This window comes from Heliangelus exortis, chromosome 2, assembly GCF_036169615.1.
Source record: "Heliangelus exortis chromosome 2, bHelExo1.hap1, whole genome shotgun sequence".
Lineage (NCBI taxonomy): Eukaryota > Metazoa > Chordata > Aves > Apodiformes > Trochilidae > Heliangelus > Heliangelus exortis.
In genome coordinates this window covers 131,041,347-131,057,639 of record NC_092423.1, presented here as the reverse complement: position 1 = coordinate 131,057,639, position 16,293 = coordinate 131,041,347, and the positions used below count along the sequence as shown (strand labels likewise).

Genomic DNA, 16,293 nt, shown 5'->3' with positions numbered 1-16,293 from the left:
TTTCTGTAAAGAAATTCTTTCTAATGTCCAACCTAAACCTCCCCCGGCACAACTTGAGACCGTGCCCTCTTGTCTTGTTGAAAGTCGTCTGGGAAAAGAGACCAACCCCCCCCTGGCTACCCCCTCCTTTCAGGGAGTTGTAGAGAGTGATGAGGTCTCCCCTGAGCCTCCTCTTCTCCAGGCTGAACAACCCCAGCTCCCTCAGCCTCTCCTCATAGGATCTGTGCTGGAGTCACTTCACCAGCCCAGTTGCCCTCCTTTGGACCTGCTCCAGCACCTCAATCTCCTTCCTGAACTGAGGGGCCCAGAACTGGACACAGGACTCGAGGTGTGGCCTCACCAGCGCTGAGTACAGGGGCAGAATCACTTCCTTGGACCTGCTGGCCACACTGTTCCTGATCCAGGCCAGGATGCCATTGGCCTTCTTGGCCACCTGGGCACACTGCTGGCTCATGTTCAGCTTCCTAAAGGTCATTGTCTGCAGCCATTCAGCCAGCAGTGCCAGTCTGGCACTCCACCTGCATGTCTTTTAAACACCTCCAGAGCTGGGGACTCAACCACTGCCCTGGGAGATTCTCCTTACCCCTTCTTTTGCTGCTAATCTATTTATAGAAATGTTTTAATTGCCCCTTAGGCCAGCAGCCAGATCAAGTTCTAGCTTTGGCTCTTTTGATGTTCTCCCTCCATAGCCTCACAACATCCTCGTAGTCCCCCTGAGCTGCATGCTCCTTCTTCCAAAAACCATAACCCCCCCCCTGTTTTTTCCTGAGTTCCAACCAGAGCTCTCCATTCAGCCTTCCCAGCCTCCTTCCCCACCAGCTCCTCTTTCGGCACACAGGGACATTCAGCCCCAGTACTTGTAAGGTTTCTTTCTCAAAGAGATTTCACCTTTCATGCATTCCCTTGCCCTCCAGGACTAACTCTGAAGGGACTCCGTCAACCAGGCTCCTAAACAGCCCAAAGTTTTCCCTCCACAAGTCCGAAGGGGCAGCTCTGCTGAGCCCCCTCCTTACTTCTCCCAGAATTGGGAACTCTCTCATTTCATGAGCACCATGCTCAAAGCAGCCTCCAGCCACCACATCACCCTCATGTCTTTGTTCTCCAACGAGAGATCCAGTTGGGTGCCTTCCCTCACTGTCTCCCTCACAGTCTGTGTCAGGACATTATCTTCCACACACCCCAGGAACCCCCAGACTTTCCTCTCTGCTGAACTGTGGTTCCAGGAAACATAAAGTAGGCTGTAGTACCCCATGAGGGCAAGGGATAGTGATTGTGAGACTTCTTACAGTTGCCCACAGACTATTTTGTCTGCCTCTCCATCCTTGTTGGGTGGTCTGTAGCAGATCCCCATAACGATATCTGCCTCCTTGGCCTTCCTCTGGGTTTTTACCCATGAACACTCAATCCTATTGTCACCATCATTGAGATCTAGGAAATCAAAACACTTGCTAACACACAGGGCAATCCCCCTGTCTCTACAGCCTTGTCTATATCTTCTGAAGAGTTTGTAGTCAACTATTGCAGCACTCCAGCTGTATGAGCCATCCCACCATGTTTCTGTGATGGCAACTCTATCATAGTTCTGCTGTACAATGGCTTTCAGCTCCTCCTGGTTGTTCTTCCTGCTGCATGAATTGGTGTAGATGTGCTTTAGTTGGGATATTGATAGTTGGAAATCTAGATTTGATTAGGGAACTTGTGGAAAAAACACATATGGGTCAGTGCAACCTCATCCACCACAAGGAAGCAGATGGTGCTAAGAAGGCTTTAAGTGATTTTGCCCTTAGGGTTGTGAAGGATAGAGAGGTCTGAAAACGTGTGTAGGTCCTTGCTGGAATTGGCTAATTTTGCTAAGAATGGCTCTTGGAAAACACCCAACCTTGGAAAAGTACACTGGTAGTTCAGTGATCAAAACCATCAGTATATGTGTACATAAATGCTCTCAATTTGTTGTGAAGGACTTGGGAAAGAAGAAAATATGCATGCTGGTAAAGAGTGGGAAAAGGTGGACTTAGAAAGAAACTGTTGCAGTTTTATTTTGGCACCAAAACATATTTTTCTTACCTGGCAGAACAGTTGCTAATTAAAAAATTTGCTATATTACTAGGGAAGCCAATTCCTTTTATTGTGTGAATCTGCTTATCATAATCTTAATTGGCAATGTTATCTGGAAAAAGCAGGAACCACATACAAAACCCAAACTCCTTTATTTTGCTGCTTTTGGTGAACAAAACAATTAATTCTTATTTTTTCTTCTTCCAAGTAGGCAAGAGTAGAGACTGACTTGCAGCTGTATCAGGCAACTGCAACACAGAGGAGGCACAAATGTGATTGCAGATACAAAAAAGGTGAATTCATATAGTCCCAGCCCAGCAAAGGATGGGGCTGCACATCTCTGGGAGAAACTCCTCTGGTCCATGGTTCCCCCACCCTCCCTTTAAGCATTTATAGATCTAGCAGCTCCAAACCCTGCTTAGTCAAGTGTGAATGTTGTTAAACAAGTCTTAATGTGGCAAGTTAGTCTTCCTTCAGACATTTATATTGTTCTTCAACTACCTTTTAAATACGTACCCAGAGTAATTTTAAAGCTCTTAGTGATACAATTTAGTTCAAGAGACATTTCTCATATTAGTAGAAAAAAAGTATTCTCTAAAATAACTCTGTAAAACAGAAACTTAACCACATGAAAAGTGGGCAAACTTATTTTTAAATACCCACATTACAAATTCCTCCAAGAATCATTTATCAATGGCTGAATTAGTAACATTCTGTTTTCAGTGGATATTCTTATTTTCTCATTATTATTACAAGCTGTCTCCCCAAAGCCATATGCCAGCACTAACTAGCAAATCATTATCTATGTTATTTTTGGAACAAGATAAGATTTTTTTGAGTGATCTATAGCTCCAAGCAGTCAAATGGAAACTTGGCATTCACCTCTATAAATAAACAGGAGTTAGTAAATGATACCATGAAATAAGTACCTAACAGATGAACAGCAATCATTTCTAACCTGCCTGATGACAACGTGTTTGTAAAACCACAGGAGAGGATTCTGAGAACAATGACCTACAATCTGCCACTTAAAGTCCACTGCGTATTATTACAATATTTACAATTTAGTTAATTAAGATCAAAGTACAAAACAGGCCACCAGGCAATCTATAAGGCATCACTAGAAAACAAATTAGGAAAAAATAGGAAAAAAAAAAATTAGCACAAATAATTAGGATATCAACACCCTCAGTTATAGGGAGCTGCAATATGGTCTTTGAGTGAGATGTTAGTGAAAGATCCAAGCCAGGTGTGCAGTAATTGTAAATGGTATCCTGGAGAATACTGTCAGAAATACCATTAAAATCAGAGCTGCTGTAATATCAGTGGGTATATGGTAGATTAAACAGACATGTTAACTAATATTTTTATAATCATGCTTGCCTTTAACATTGCTCCATCTGGCCTGACAGGGATATTTTTATGAAGACTCAAAAGCCTGAAAGAAATAGTACACTCTTTTTTTTATGGCTTGAGAAATGTTGCAATTTTATTTGGGGAAGTGGGGGAAGACTGTAATCTGTCTTTTTAGCCTCAGTTGTTTCCTGTAGTTTATTTTGGTCTATTTGATAATTCTCTCTTTAAAATGTTGTATATGAATCTCATTGTACAACCAAAATTTATGTCAAAAAAGGCCTCCACAGAGGCCTTCTTTCAGCTTCTTTCAGCTTTGAATATCTGAATGACTCATTTTTTGTTCAGGAAAATTCTTTTGCACAGGCTAAACACAGACTGATTTGAGAGTGCCCTGGGGTGCATAGAGATATTTGCAGATAAAACTTAGGTTTGAGGAAGCTTACCTAGGAGTTAGGCAAGAGATGTCAGGGGGGCAGGGTTGTTCTTAGGACAGATCTTCTACCAGCTGTGGAAAGTGATTGCTCTTTTAAATGTGCAGAGTGAAAACATGAACATGTGAGTTGGGTTGTAGAAGTAGCTGCTGCTGTTTGAAAATCCTGGTGATGAGAGAAATACTACCCAGGGCTAGAAGAGTCCCACAGGGCTTACATGACCCAGAGCATCTGTGTTGCACCAGGCAGTGACAGGGATTCCCCAGCTGGGGAAGCCATGCCTGGGGAGTGGGAGTCTCAGCCAAAAAGCTCCTGCAGGCTGCTGTCAGAAGCCATCCAAGGACTCTATCCCATGAATACCCTTTCATTTGTGAGTCGAGATTTCCATTCCATGTTCCCTTACAAGGATGAGTGTTTCCAAAAGGAACATGATGAAAGTAGTCTAGTTTTTCATTCTAGTGCAGTGACTCTTGACATCTCCAAGGATTTCTGAAGGAAATACAGATTTTATTTGAATTCTGATTATCCGTCCATTTTCTCTCTCTTGTTTATTTCAATGTGCAGCCAACTTTTGTGCAATGATTTCTGCAGAGCTATGTGTTCTTCTTTGGTAGGTAGTTGATGTAAACAACAGAGATTGGCAGAGATGGTATAGGTTTCCCTTGCTTCCTGGCATTCTCTGGGGCCATGTTCTTCGGATACTACAAAAACAAAAAGCTGGCATACAGGCTTCCTGAAGACAATAGAAATATTATCATGAATTTTAGCATGATCAGAGTTTTGCTCACAGCTTTATTAATGTGTCAGTGGGATTTTTTATTCTGGTGATAAAGGTTCTAAAACAGAGATTCAGTACAGTTTGCAGAGGCAAAGCCCTAGAAATGGAAATCTGCATTTTCTAAGTCTGTATAGATTTAGATAATATCTGTAGATCAAAAGATAGAAAAGAATAACATTGCTCTACATATAACCCAAGTATGAAGTTGCACATGATTAAAATACCTGAAAAATAAGAAATTCAACAGTGTAAGATCATGATGTTCTGTGTGACACAGGGAAAGTGCTGTATAAAACTTCATCCTCCACCTTCCATCTATTTGGTTTCTAGGAGAATGCATATTATTGTTTTCCCAAGTTATTCAAATAAAGTGGAAAGAAAATAAACTTGTATTTATTTATTTACTTTTCTTTTTCCTGAAGGTGACTTTTTGAAAGCATTTTAATAGAATATGCCTATCACAGCACACTGCATTTTAATCTTTCTTGATGTTGCCTGGGAGACACAAGTTTTAAGACTGAAATTTAAGTCTGAAGAAAGATGTTTGCAAATGGGAGCAGAAATAGTGTATGTTCTTCAGGCAGGCTTTGTGAAGGGGACAGAATGCCTCTTCTCCACTGCTTCTATGTATTAAAACAGTTGTCTTGGCTTTCAGCTTCTGATCAAGGACTTCAGGAACATGATCAATTTGAATTTTCAAAAAATTTTTAAAATTCCTGGATTACCCCAACTGAAGTTGAAGTTCCTATTTATATGCGTTTATATTATCATTTATATGCATATGAACATTTAAATATTCTACACAATATGTGCAGCATCAGGACAGATTCAGGACTTCAAACAGCATGCCTGAAAACTTTGGGCAGGAAGTACTGTGACAGACTTGAAATCTGTGTCCAAAGCCTTGTTCCAAAATCAAGCAGAGGGAAGTTATGAACAGCATTTGAGATCCAAAGTGTGCACTCCAGTGGGACAGCCATGACCACCATTCCATGCAGGACAGAGTCCCTGAGTGCCTTACTGATGCAGGGCTCAGAGCTGAGATAGTGGGGGGACCACCTGATTTATGGAAGGAGGCACCAGGAAGCTCAGTGCTGTCATAAATCTTTCAGGGACTCTGATTTAGAGCTTTGCTGTTGAGAGAAGCTGATGGGGACTTTGTGTTGTGGTTTAGCTCCAGGCTTGGACTGATTCCAAGGGGCTGTGTGGTCAGCAGCTCTGTGGTCAGCAGTGCCTGGGGACACATTCAGCCCCACAGCTTTGCAGCAATTCCAACCACATGCTGCTGCAGCAGGCTTCATGTGAGTCCCACTCCCAAATAATGCAGTCAGACAATGTCCTCGTTGGCCAGCACACCTGTGTCTGTGGTGGAGCTTGGCTGGCCTGGCTACACCAGCAGAACATGCAGGGTACACAGTACTTCAGATAGCTACAAATTTGTTCAGGGGAAGACATCTCAGGGTCTGGGAGGGTGGGGGGGGTGTTGGTCAGCAGAATGGTTGGATGCTTTGGGAGCTGTGGGAGCAGCCAGGAATAAGCTCTGTGGGCACCACTGATGCCAGATGTCTCTTCAGCATGGACGGAATTAAATGCCCAAGTACCCCCCCCCCCCCACCATGAATCTTCACTGAATTAAATATCGGTTTAGGAAATTTCACTATAATAGAATGGTATTTAAGTGAGTTAAGTGTCTGCATATTCTGGAAACTGAAGTGATGTATAATCATAGCAGTAATAGCAATAATGAGTTGGCAACTTACATTTTATGGTAGATTGTGAAGATGCTAGTGACAATAAAGTTCTAACTGTTATGACTTGGCACCCAGCTCTGCAAGCACACATTTAACTGATCAGGACATCCCTTGTACCTTTGGAGATTGTACTTTTGAACACAGAAGTTGCTGACTAGAGTAGAGACAATACAGGTTACAACTGCAGTGGTTTTGACACACACACAAAAAAAAACCAGCTCTGTCTCATACCCATACAACTGACCTAGAGAATTTCCACTTCAAAAAAATCTTTTTAAAAAATCCCAATTTGAGTAGTTTACTGTATTATCTTAAATTCTCTGTTTCCTCTCCTTCAAATCCTTTGGTTATAATCTTGGCCAAGTATTTCCCCATCACAGCATTTTCTTAGAAAAAGCTGTAGGGCATAGTTTGATAAGAAACTGTTTGACACCAGAGCTGCCACCAGAGTCATTATCTGCCTTCTGTGTCCTTGCCCACTGGTCCTTACCCCGCATTACCTCCCCTTCTGCCCAGTGCTGCACCAGCACAAGCAGTCTATGGCCACACAGTGGACTCCTGTGGCTGAAAAAAGACCTTTTTTCCACCACTTCCCCCTGCTATTATTCCACTGAGTAAGATCTTTAACCTGATCAGCTCAGTGGCTGTGCAAATGTGCCAGTGCTTGGAAGGAGAGAGATGATGAGAGAGCGAGAGGCTCAGAAGGTACAAGAGCACTGAGCTGTGCAGCTGATTCATGCAGCACTGCCACTGAATTGATCATGTCCTCACATAAATATAACTATATATGTGGTTATACTTTAGATAACGTTTTATGTTTCTTATACTAACTGCAGTGAAAATATCTGCAGTCAATAACTGTAGTCAAATACAAAACTGACAAATCATGTAATTTTTCCTTTTCTTAAAATTCCTGATAGAGGGCAATGTTAGTACAGCTTATCTTGTGATTCCTACCTCTGCCCTCATTTCTCCCAGACTGCAAATGATGGTCTGTTTGGCTCTTCACAGACATGCAGCAAAGCAAGCATTTCACCAGAGGTTCCCAGGAGCTGAAGTCACGTTTAACCCAGCATACTTACAAGACTTGGAATATATGTCACATACATATCACAGCCTGTTTATTTTTAATTTGCCAAAGGGTAATTACCTGCTAGTAAATTTAAATCTGTGAGATTACTCCCCAGGTGACAATGGAAATTCTTCCCTCTTTTCTCACAGTGGATTTTTTTACCAATGGGCAGATGGACTAAAGTCCTGAAATCCAGGCAGCATATTGGGAATGCTCAGTATGGACAGTATAGCTAACTGCAGCAACTGCTTATGAAACAAACTATTACTAGGCAAGTAACTATTTTTTTGTTTCTCTAATGGTGTTTTGTGTGTTTTACTTCTTTTTTGTGGAAGTTAATTGCTCTTGACTTCTTCCCTTCTGTCTGCTTTTCTTCTTCCCAGTATGTTTTTCTCTATTTGCAGATTCAAACCTCTTCTTCACACATTGCACACAGATCTGGTCCTCTTCCCCATCAGCCCTTCAGGGCAATACCCACCTACAAGTGAGGGACCAAGAGGAGGAGGTGCAGCCTCCTCTTAAGTAGCAGAACCTCCTGGGAGCTTTTGGCAAAGGGACTCACAGGTATTCCAGGGTACCAGGAGCAAGAGTTCAACTTATCCCTCTAGTTACGTCAATGGGTTTGAAGGAGTTACACATATCTGGAATTATATTTATACTGCAGCTTGGTTGGAGAAGGTATATGCTATGGCCATGGTGTCAGAGCACATTGGGAAATGCTGGATGTGCCCATCAGATGCAGCAGTGGTGCTGTACATGAACCCAGCACAGTGCTGTGGGGCCAGCCAGACCTGTGAGGAAACTCCAATCAGAAATAAGGCAGCCTCAGCATGGACCTGCCTCCACTCCTCCTTTGTGTGGCATTTAAAGAAATGAAAGCTGAAACCCACTCAGATATCCAGAGAGAAATGTTGAATAATTTAGGCTGGAAGGGACCTCTGCAAGTCCTGGGTCTGACTCCCTTCTCAAAGTCAACGTTGGGTGAGATGACTCAGGAGCAAGAGGTCAGTGGATTGGGGATGGACGTCTGCAACCTGAGGGAGGGATTTGAAGACCTGTGGCCTCCCAGATCTCTGCAAACACCATGAATCAGCTGGAAATTGCCATCTTAACAAACACGGCAAGGACACATGGTGTTCAGTTCCTTTCATCCAGGAGCTTCACACACAATTAGGTCTGTATGATAGAAACAGCCTTTTTTATAGACATGGTAGGCATAGGGAACATGAGGCCTTGTCTGAACTACTTAACTTGCAAAAATCTCACTATTAAAATCCTACATTTTAGCACTGATCTAGTTAAAGCAGGGAAGTTTTCCCATTATAGGCATGTGCTAGGGCATGGAGGGGTTGATACTGTACTTCCCAGTGTCTGGAGCATCCACAGCTTCCATTAATTTCATCAAGGAATACAAGTGCTAAACAATTATGGAAATCTGGCCCTCAGCTATGGGCCTGAGGAGATGTGTATTTTGGCAGCAAGCCAGCGATAGGAATGAAATCAGAAATTTGGGGTTCACAGCAGGGAATGGGTTGAAACCAGCATGCATCTCTGTAGGGTGGTTCTGGCCACCTACCTTTCCTTTCCTTCACATCCAACCACTGCTGATCATATACCTAGGTATACCTATAATCCTCTGGACTGATCCATCTTTGCAGTCCAGAGCTGCAGCAACATCAGGAGGTTTCTAGGGAGCCAGGATTGGTGTCCAGGGTACACATAACATATCAGTTTGCTTTGCTGTGCTAACTTGTTTCTGATAAAAGTAAATTATTCACATCTCAGTGGTGAAGTGGATCCCAAGTCTGTGTGAAGAAAACAATGCTGAGCAAGGGCTGGATGGGCAGAAAGAGTAGGGTGCATTTCTGTGCTTCATCTCTCTGAAACAAACCACTGATAGTAATGCCCAAACTGCAGAATCCTCAGCTCCAAAACCCTCAAAATAACTCACTAAGAAAAACAATCTTATTATTGCATTTTAGGGATATTTGCTCCTTTCTGACAACACCAATGATTTACACCTACAAGTTTTTCTACACAGCCCAAGATTTTTTTTCCTTTAATGCCCATGCAGATCCCTTCATGCAGCAAATAGGCAGAAACCCCATGCAATATCACAGGCTCTCATGATCCCTTAACATGCATTGTGACACAGCAGCCAGCTCACTAACTTTGCAGAAACCTTTTGGCTCAGTAGCTCACACATCCCAATGGTCTTAATATCAGACTGTCAGCCCGATGGATTAATCCAGACTTTTTGATCTGGTGAGAGCTGGTGCTTGCAGGGAAATGAGCATTTGAGTGAGATCTGTCCTTCATCAAGTTAGTGATGTGCACAGCATGCTGGATACTTTTGTTTATGTGATTATTTTTTAAATTTGACTTCTTTGTAATCAGAGTAGGCTATTTGTACAGAGTTCATATGTATTGGAATAGATTTCTTATAAGCACCCCTTTGTGGAAAGGAAGTGTGCAGGGCTAAATATGACTGAGAATTAACATATATCTAAGGACATAATATACTTGTATTCTAAGGCATTTATGTGGTTCAAAGGGCAGTGAACAAACATTCCTGTGAGCCTAAACCTCCCATCCAGACACTGGGCAGCTCCTGCACTAGATTTGGCAGGTTTTGGGTTCCTACTTTCAAGTTACTAATGAATTAGTAGTAAATGAATGAGAAGTAAAATACTCAGCTGGGTGAGAAACTGCTTAAAAAAATGCCACTGTCACAAAGGCTATAACTGTTATAAAGTCACACCATTTTTTCAAGTGACATCTGTGTGTATGTCACACCAGCTGTTTTGCTGGATTAGCCCCGTGGCTCTTGTAGTCCTAAATCCTTTCCCTGATAGCAGTCAGCAGAGGAAGGGGTTAGAAATATCTTAATCTTGATTGGCTGAGGTCTGGGGTAAGCCCTGCCTGCTTTTAAAATTTTGAACTGTTGCAACTGAATACTCATATTAGTAGTCATGCCCATACTGACTCCTACAGAGCTTTTTTCATCAGGAGCATCTAGTAGCTGCAAGTCCCATGGTCCCATCATGAGAAACAAGCTAACTTCACATCACTTCTGAATGTGTTACGTGTTAATTTCTTCAACTGTCCATTTCTCCTTGCATCATGAGTGGGAATGGAAATCCACACTATACCTTTTCTATGTTGTCATCCTCTGCTGCATTTCTGTTACTCATGTTTCTGTGCTTAAGCAGACTTTTCCACCTGCAGGCTTATCCACCCTGGAAATAAGCAGCTGACAAGTAAATGAGAGCATGAATTTGAATTTCAATACCATTTTGCACAAGCTTATTGTGTGGCTACCACTGGTCCAAACTTGAAAGGGCTTTTTAAAATGTGTTCTGGCTTACTTCTACTGCATACAGAGAACATGTTGCAAAAGTCTCAGTTTATTCCTCATGGCTCAGGTCTTTTCCCACCATACCAGTTCTATTTAATATCTTTATTGACGATTTAGATGAGGGGATTGAGTCCATCATCAGCAAGTTTGCAGATGACACTAAGCTGGGGGGCAGTGTCGATCAGCTGGAAGGCAGGAGGGCTCTGCAGAGGGACCTGGACAGACTGGAGAGTTGGGCTGATTCCAACGGGATGAGGTTCAACAAGGCCAAGTGCCGGGTCCTGCACTTTGGCCACAACAACCCCATGGGGAGCTCCAGGCTGGGCACAGAGTGGCTGAGAGCAGCCAGGCAGAGAGGGACCTGGGAGTCTGGATTGACAGGAAGCTGAACATGAGCCAGCAGTGTGCCCAGGTGGCCAAGAAGGCCAATGGCATCCTGGCCTGGATCAGGAACAGTGTGGCCAGCAGGTCCAAGGAAGTGATTCTGCCCCTGTGCTCAGCGCTGGTGAGGCCACACCTCGAGTCCTGTGTCCAGTTCTGGGCCCCTCAGTTCAGGAAGGAGATTGAGGTCCTGGAGCAGGTCCAAAGGAGGGCAACCAGGCTGGTGAAGGGACTCGAGCACAGATCCTATGAGGAGAGGCTGAGGGAGCTGGGGCTGTTCAGCCTGGAGAAGAGGAGGCTCAGGGGAGACCTCATCACTCTCTACAACTCCCTGAAAGGAGGGTGTAGCCAGGTGGGGGTTGGTCTCTTTTCCCAGACGACTTTCAACAAGACAAGAAGGCATGGTCTTAAGTTGTGCCAGGGGAAGTTTAGGTTAGATATTAGAAAGAATTTCTTTACAGAGAGGGTGATCAGCATTGGAATGGGCTGCCCAGGGAAGTGGTGGATTCTCCATCCCTGGAGATATTTAAAAAGAGACTGGATGTGGCACTCAGTGCCATGGTCTAGTAACTGTAGCGATAGTGGATCAGGGGTTGGACTTGATGATATCTGAGGTCCCTTCCAACCCAGCCAATTCTATGATTCTATGATTCTTAGTGAGGCAGAGATGCCAAGGTGCAATTGTGCAGCAGAACCATCTGGGCAGGACAACCATGTCCCCTGGCAACCTCTACCACTTTCCCTGTGCAGGCAGCCTTTCTGGGACATGGATGATGTCTTCCAAAGCCTCCCTTAAGCCCCTCTGAATATGCTGTTCCTGAAATAGGGTTAAGCACTGCAGAGAGATTACTTGGCTGCTATGTTACAAATTATGAGTGATATGGAAGATGAGGTTTTGAACAATGAAAAAAAGGAGAAGGTAGGACAGGTGTGTTCCTCTCCTTGTTGTCTCTGCCTTTGCTGTACAGCCACAAACTTTCTGATGTCATGGTCCAAGAAGAATTTGATCAAATGGGTGGGTCCAGAAGGAAGCTGGATGTAATTCCTTAGCTTTTAGAGAAATAGCATGTTCCAGGTGGGACTTTGCAAAGCTGTCACTTTAATTTGTTGGTTGTGTTGTTGGGTTTTTTTCATTTTCAGGTTATCCAAACATTTGAGCTAAGAGACTGGTGTAGAAATCATATATTTTCTAAGGACTTCCCCTTAGAAGCAAACTGACAGCGTAAAAGGTCTCATAGGCTCTGTGGAGTGCTGGCAGCAGTTTCTGAGTGACGGCCAAAAATATGTTCTTGCAGCAGTGTTTCCACATTGATGGCACTACAACAGAGGCAGCTCTGCTAGAGACAGAGCAGGCAAACCCACGCATTGGCAGGATGGAGAGCTCTGCCTGCCTAGACGTAAGGATAGCTGTCATCCTTGCCATTTTATTTGTCTTCGCCTGAGGCAGTGCTAGGAATTATGTTCATACGGCAAATAAAAATAGTCCCAGTAAAAATATCTTAGGTCTTTATCCTCTCACTTTTATCTTCCCCAAGTGTTATCTGCATTGCTTTGGAAAGCTGATGCTCCCTGAACACAGCACAAGCCTTGTATAGTGTCGGATGCTGGAATGACGACTAATTACTGGGTAGTTACAAGTGCTGTAAAGAGGGAAGGAGAAGAGAAAACCCCTGAACTCTCCACCGTTTCAGTCTTGCTTTAGCTGCCGTGGATTTAGCACCCTTTGCAGCTGAGACCAAAAAGAGGTTTCAAATGACTCGTGCAAACAGACTAGGGTTTCAGGGTAACACATGCCTGGGAGGACATTCTCTTCTGCCTAGCTAATTCCCAAAATATAATCGGCAGGCACCAGCTGAGCCGAGGGAGCCTCTCGCATGTACAGTGCTTCACCCTGCTGCTTGACCTAGTTGCTGATGCAGGGAGGCACACACAATGCCAGGCCTGTTAAGAGAATGCAGATTTCTTCACACAAACAAGCAAACAAGATATTAAAGAAAAGCTTCAGCAGTGCTGATAAGCTTGTGGAGGCACATAGGGCTTGTTTGTTTGGTTTGGCCTTTCTCTGAACCCAGTTAAGATGGAAAGCTGTAGTAAGTTTACTGCAGCACATGGAGCTGGAGGAGGCTGACCACAGCTCAGCAGCTGTTTGGGGCTTGCAGGAACATCCACACCGTAAGTCCTGCTCTGTATGTCACATCCTGTGATGCCCAGAAAGTGTTTGCTCTGTCATGCTGATGTCTAAGCAAGATAAAAGGAAAGACTGAAAACGTCTGCATTATAACACACCTTAGTCAAAGGTCTCACAAGTTTTCTGTGAGACAGGCAGTGTCAATGACGTTTCCATGTGTGCCTACACATGATTTCCATATCACTGAACATTAAGGACACTTTGAGGAACATTGAAGGGACCTGAATTTCAGAGAAGAAATGCGTTGTGAGTTGTGATCAGTTCCTCTGTAACTCGGTCCCAGAGGAAGCCCTTGTTTGTAGCCTCTAACACAGACATGCAGAAGCTGGATTTATGTTCTATTTTGAAAATTTATTTGTGAACACGTTAAGAACTGAGGACAGGATTTACAATGCACAGAGTGAGAATATGGGTCTTTGCTCATCGATATTACTGACCAAAGAACCAGTCATTTTACAGGGTCATTTGTTTTTCATAATGTTCATCAAGTTATATTCTTGTTTAAATTGTATCTTCAGGCAGAGAAAAGTGGCTTCATGATTTTATTTTATTAAAAAGAAGGCCCATTAATTTTGCTTCTCAGTTTGGCTAACCTGTGAGGTGAGGGTTGTATATGCCCCATGGGACTGGGTAGAAGACTACAGTGCATGGATAACATTCAGGGCAGTGATGTTTTAGATGTGTAACTGTGATAAGCTGGAGGCAAATAAAGCTGATCTGCATACAAAATTCTCTCCTAATGAAACGGTAGGTGAAGGAAGGAAGATCTTGCTCTGTTACAGCAACATTTTTCAGGATCCTAAAGGAGATCAAATGTTTTTCTGTAACAATTTTTTTGAGAAATCAGCTCTGGAAACCATTGTCAGCATGGATGGAAATGTGAAAAGAGTCTTCATCACCAGCAGGACGAAGGGCCCACTCAGAACTGCTTTATGTGGATAACATATTACACTGCATAAATGTTAATGGACCATGAGTGCTAGAGCCAAACCTTCTGGAGCAGATCCAATGACTGCAGGTGTTACCATGGCAGTGTCTCCACCAGCTTCAAAGTGAAGTCTTCTACCTGAGCAGCTCCACCACCCTGGATCCTTTTCAGTGCCTGAGGCCCCAGCTCAGTTCCACAGACCTGCTTTTGCTACACAACTGATTATTATCCTCTCCTGCCCTTGCAACACAATTGCACAACCACAGCAAAAGTTTGTATTCTCCATGACAATGCTGTAAACAAAAGGTCTCTTTGCATGGCTTTTGGGTCATAGTGTCAGAGATCTGTACTAGAATAAGGTGCCCAGAAAAGTGGTCATGGCCCCAAGCATGTCAGTGGTCAAGAAAGATTCAGACAAGGCTCATAGATATATGCTTTAACTTTTAGGTTGCCCTATGTGGAGTCAGGAGTTGGACTCAATGATGCTCATGGGTCCCTTCCAGCTCAGGATATTGTGTGATTCTGTGATTCAAGTGTTTTCTACTTTTCCCACTTCTGATACGAGGCTGCGAGAATACTCCTGCAACAGTTTGGTGAAAACTTTAAGATCATTGAGAGCAAGAAATAAGAGTAGAAGAGGACTTAGGCTGTTTGTTTTTTTTTAAAAAAAAAAAAGCTTTTAATCATAAACAAAATAATGTTGCTCATTTACTATGCAGTGGAATCATCATCTGTTAGAGAAGGCCAAACAGAGAAGCTAATATGCAAACTCAAGCTGTCCTCCAGTGCCATGTAAAAATGGCTGGTTGGATTTTTACAATCTGCCTGCTCTGCTCTTGTCACTTTATTCTGCCTTGGAAGTGTCTGCTCAATTATAAGGTTTAGTAACTGATCAATGGCCTGCTAGAGCCTGGATGCAAACTGTTTGCAGGATGAGCCCCAAAGTACCAGCTGTAGCAGCTGGCTAAGGGCTGGCACTGGGAAGAGGTGTCCCTCCATCTGTGAAAAAATCATAAGGCATGAATAGTGAATCAAACCAGAGATAGTACAATATCTTATGCAATGTTTTTAAAAGAGAATTGTAATAAGTTGTGAATATGGAAATGTCATCCCCCCCGGAGATGTGTATTAGAACAAAGGAAAAACATTTGTGGTTTATTTTATTTTTCTATTTTCAGAATTTATTCCTAGAGCAGGGAGTTTTATACTGTGAGCCTCTTCAGTACAAGATCTAGCTGAAGGGTTCTTAGTCTGCATCTCTGGTGATGAAGGAACCTTTTGTTTTATGGGAGGAGGCAACTACAAGGCTTGGGTTTCTTCCTAACAGATTGGTAGCTGCATTACAAATGAGACCACCACTTATATTGCTCATGTTTACATAGTCTAAATATCACCAAAGAATGCAGACTGCAAGAATCTGGGCCTAAAGCAATCATATCTGCAATTAGCACCACACCTCTGAAGTATACCTTGAACTTGGGCTTCTATTATGTCTGGAGTTGTTACAACAAGTTTAACTGCTGTGTGGCCTTTTGAGCCAAATCCTATTTCAATAATGGTGATAGTAAAAATAACATACCTGAAGCTTCTTTAAACTGTTCTGCTGAATTTGGGCAGCAAACATCACCTATGCTTGAGCATGAATTTTTTAAAAAAATGTTTCTCTCTTCTTCGAAGCACAAATAATTCCACAACACCATCTTCAAGCCTTTCTGGCTGATATTTTTGCCTCAGTGAGTTGCAACTGTCACCTAATTGAATTAACAGTTCCATATTTGTTTGCAGAGGCTGGGCCAGCTTATACCCCATGTTTAGGACTTCTTAACCTAAAGCACTGCAAAAGAAATATTTACATTTTTCTGGGTCACCAATTCCAAATGCAATTTCAGGGTCCCTCTGATGTTTTCCAGACCCTCAAAGCAGACAAATCACAATTTAATTCTTTGAAACTTGATATGATTCCTTCCAAAGGGTCCACTTGGTGATAAGAGGATG

The 16,293-nt window shown here is 43.0% G+C and overlaps 1 long non-coding RNA gene across 1 annotated transcript; it reads right to left on the bottom strand.

Moving 5' to 3' along the window:
- Window positions 1-2,091: 2,091 nt before the first annotated feature.
- LOC139793454 (uncharacterized) lies at window positions 2,092-10,675 on the bottom strand. The gene is made up of 2 exons (XR_011724611.1): window positions 10,596-10,675; window positions 2,092-2,303 (listed from the first exon to the last, which is right to left on the bottom strand). It is a non-coding gene; the product is annotated as an uncharacterized lncRNA (long non-coding RNA).
- Window positions 10,676-16,293: the final 5,618 nt, after the last annotated feature.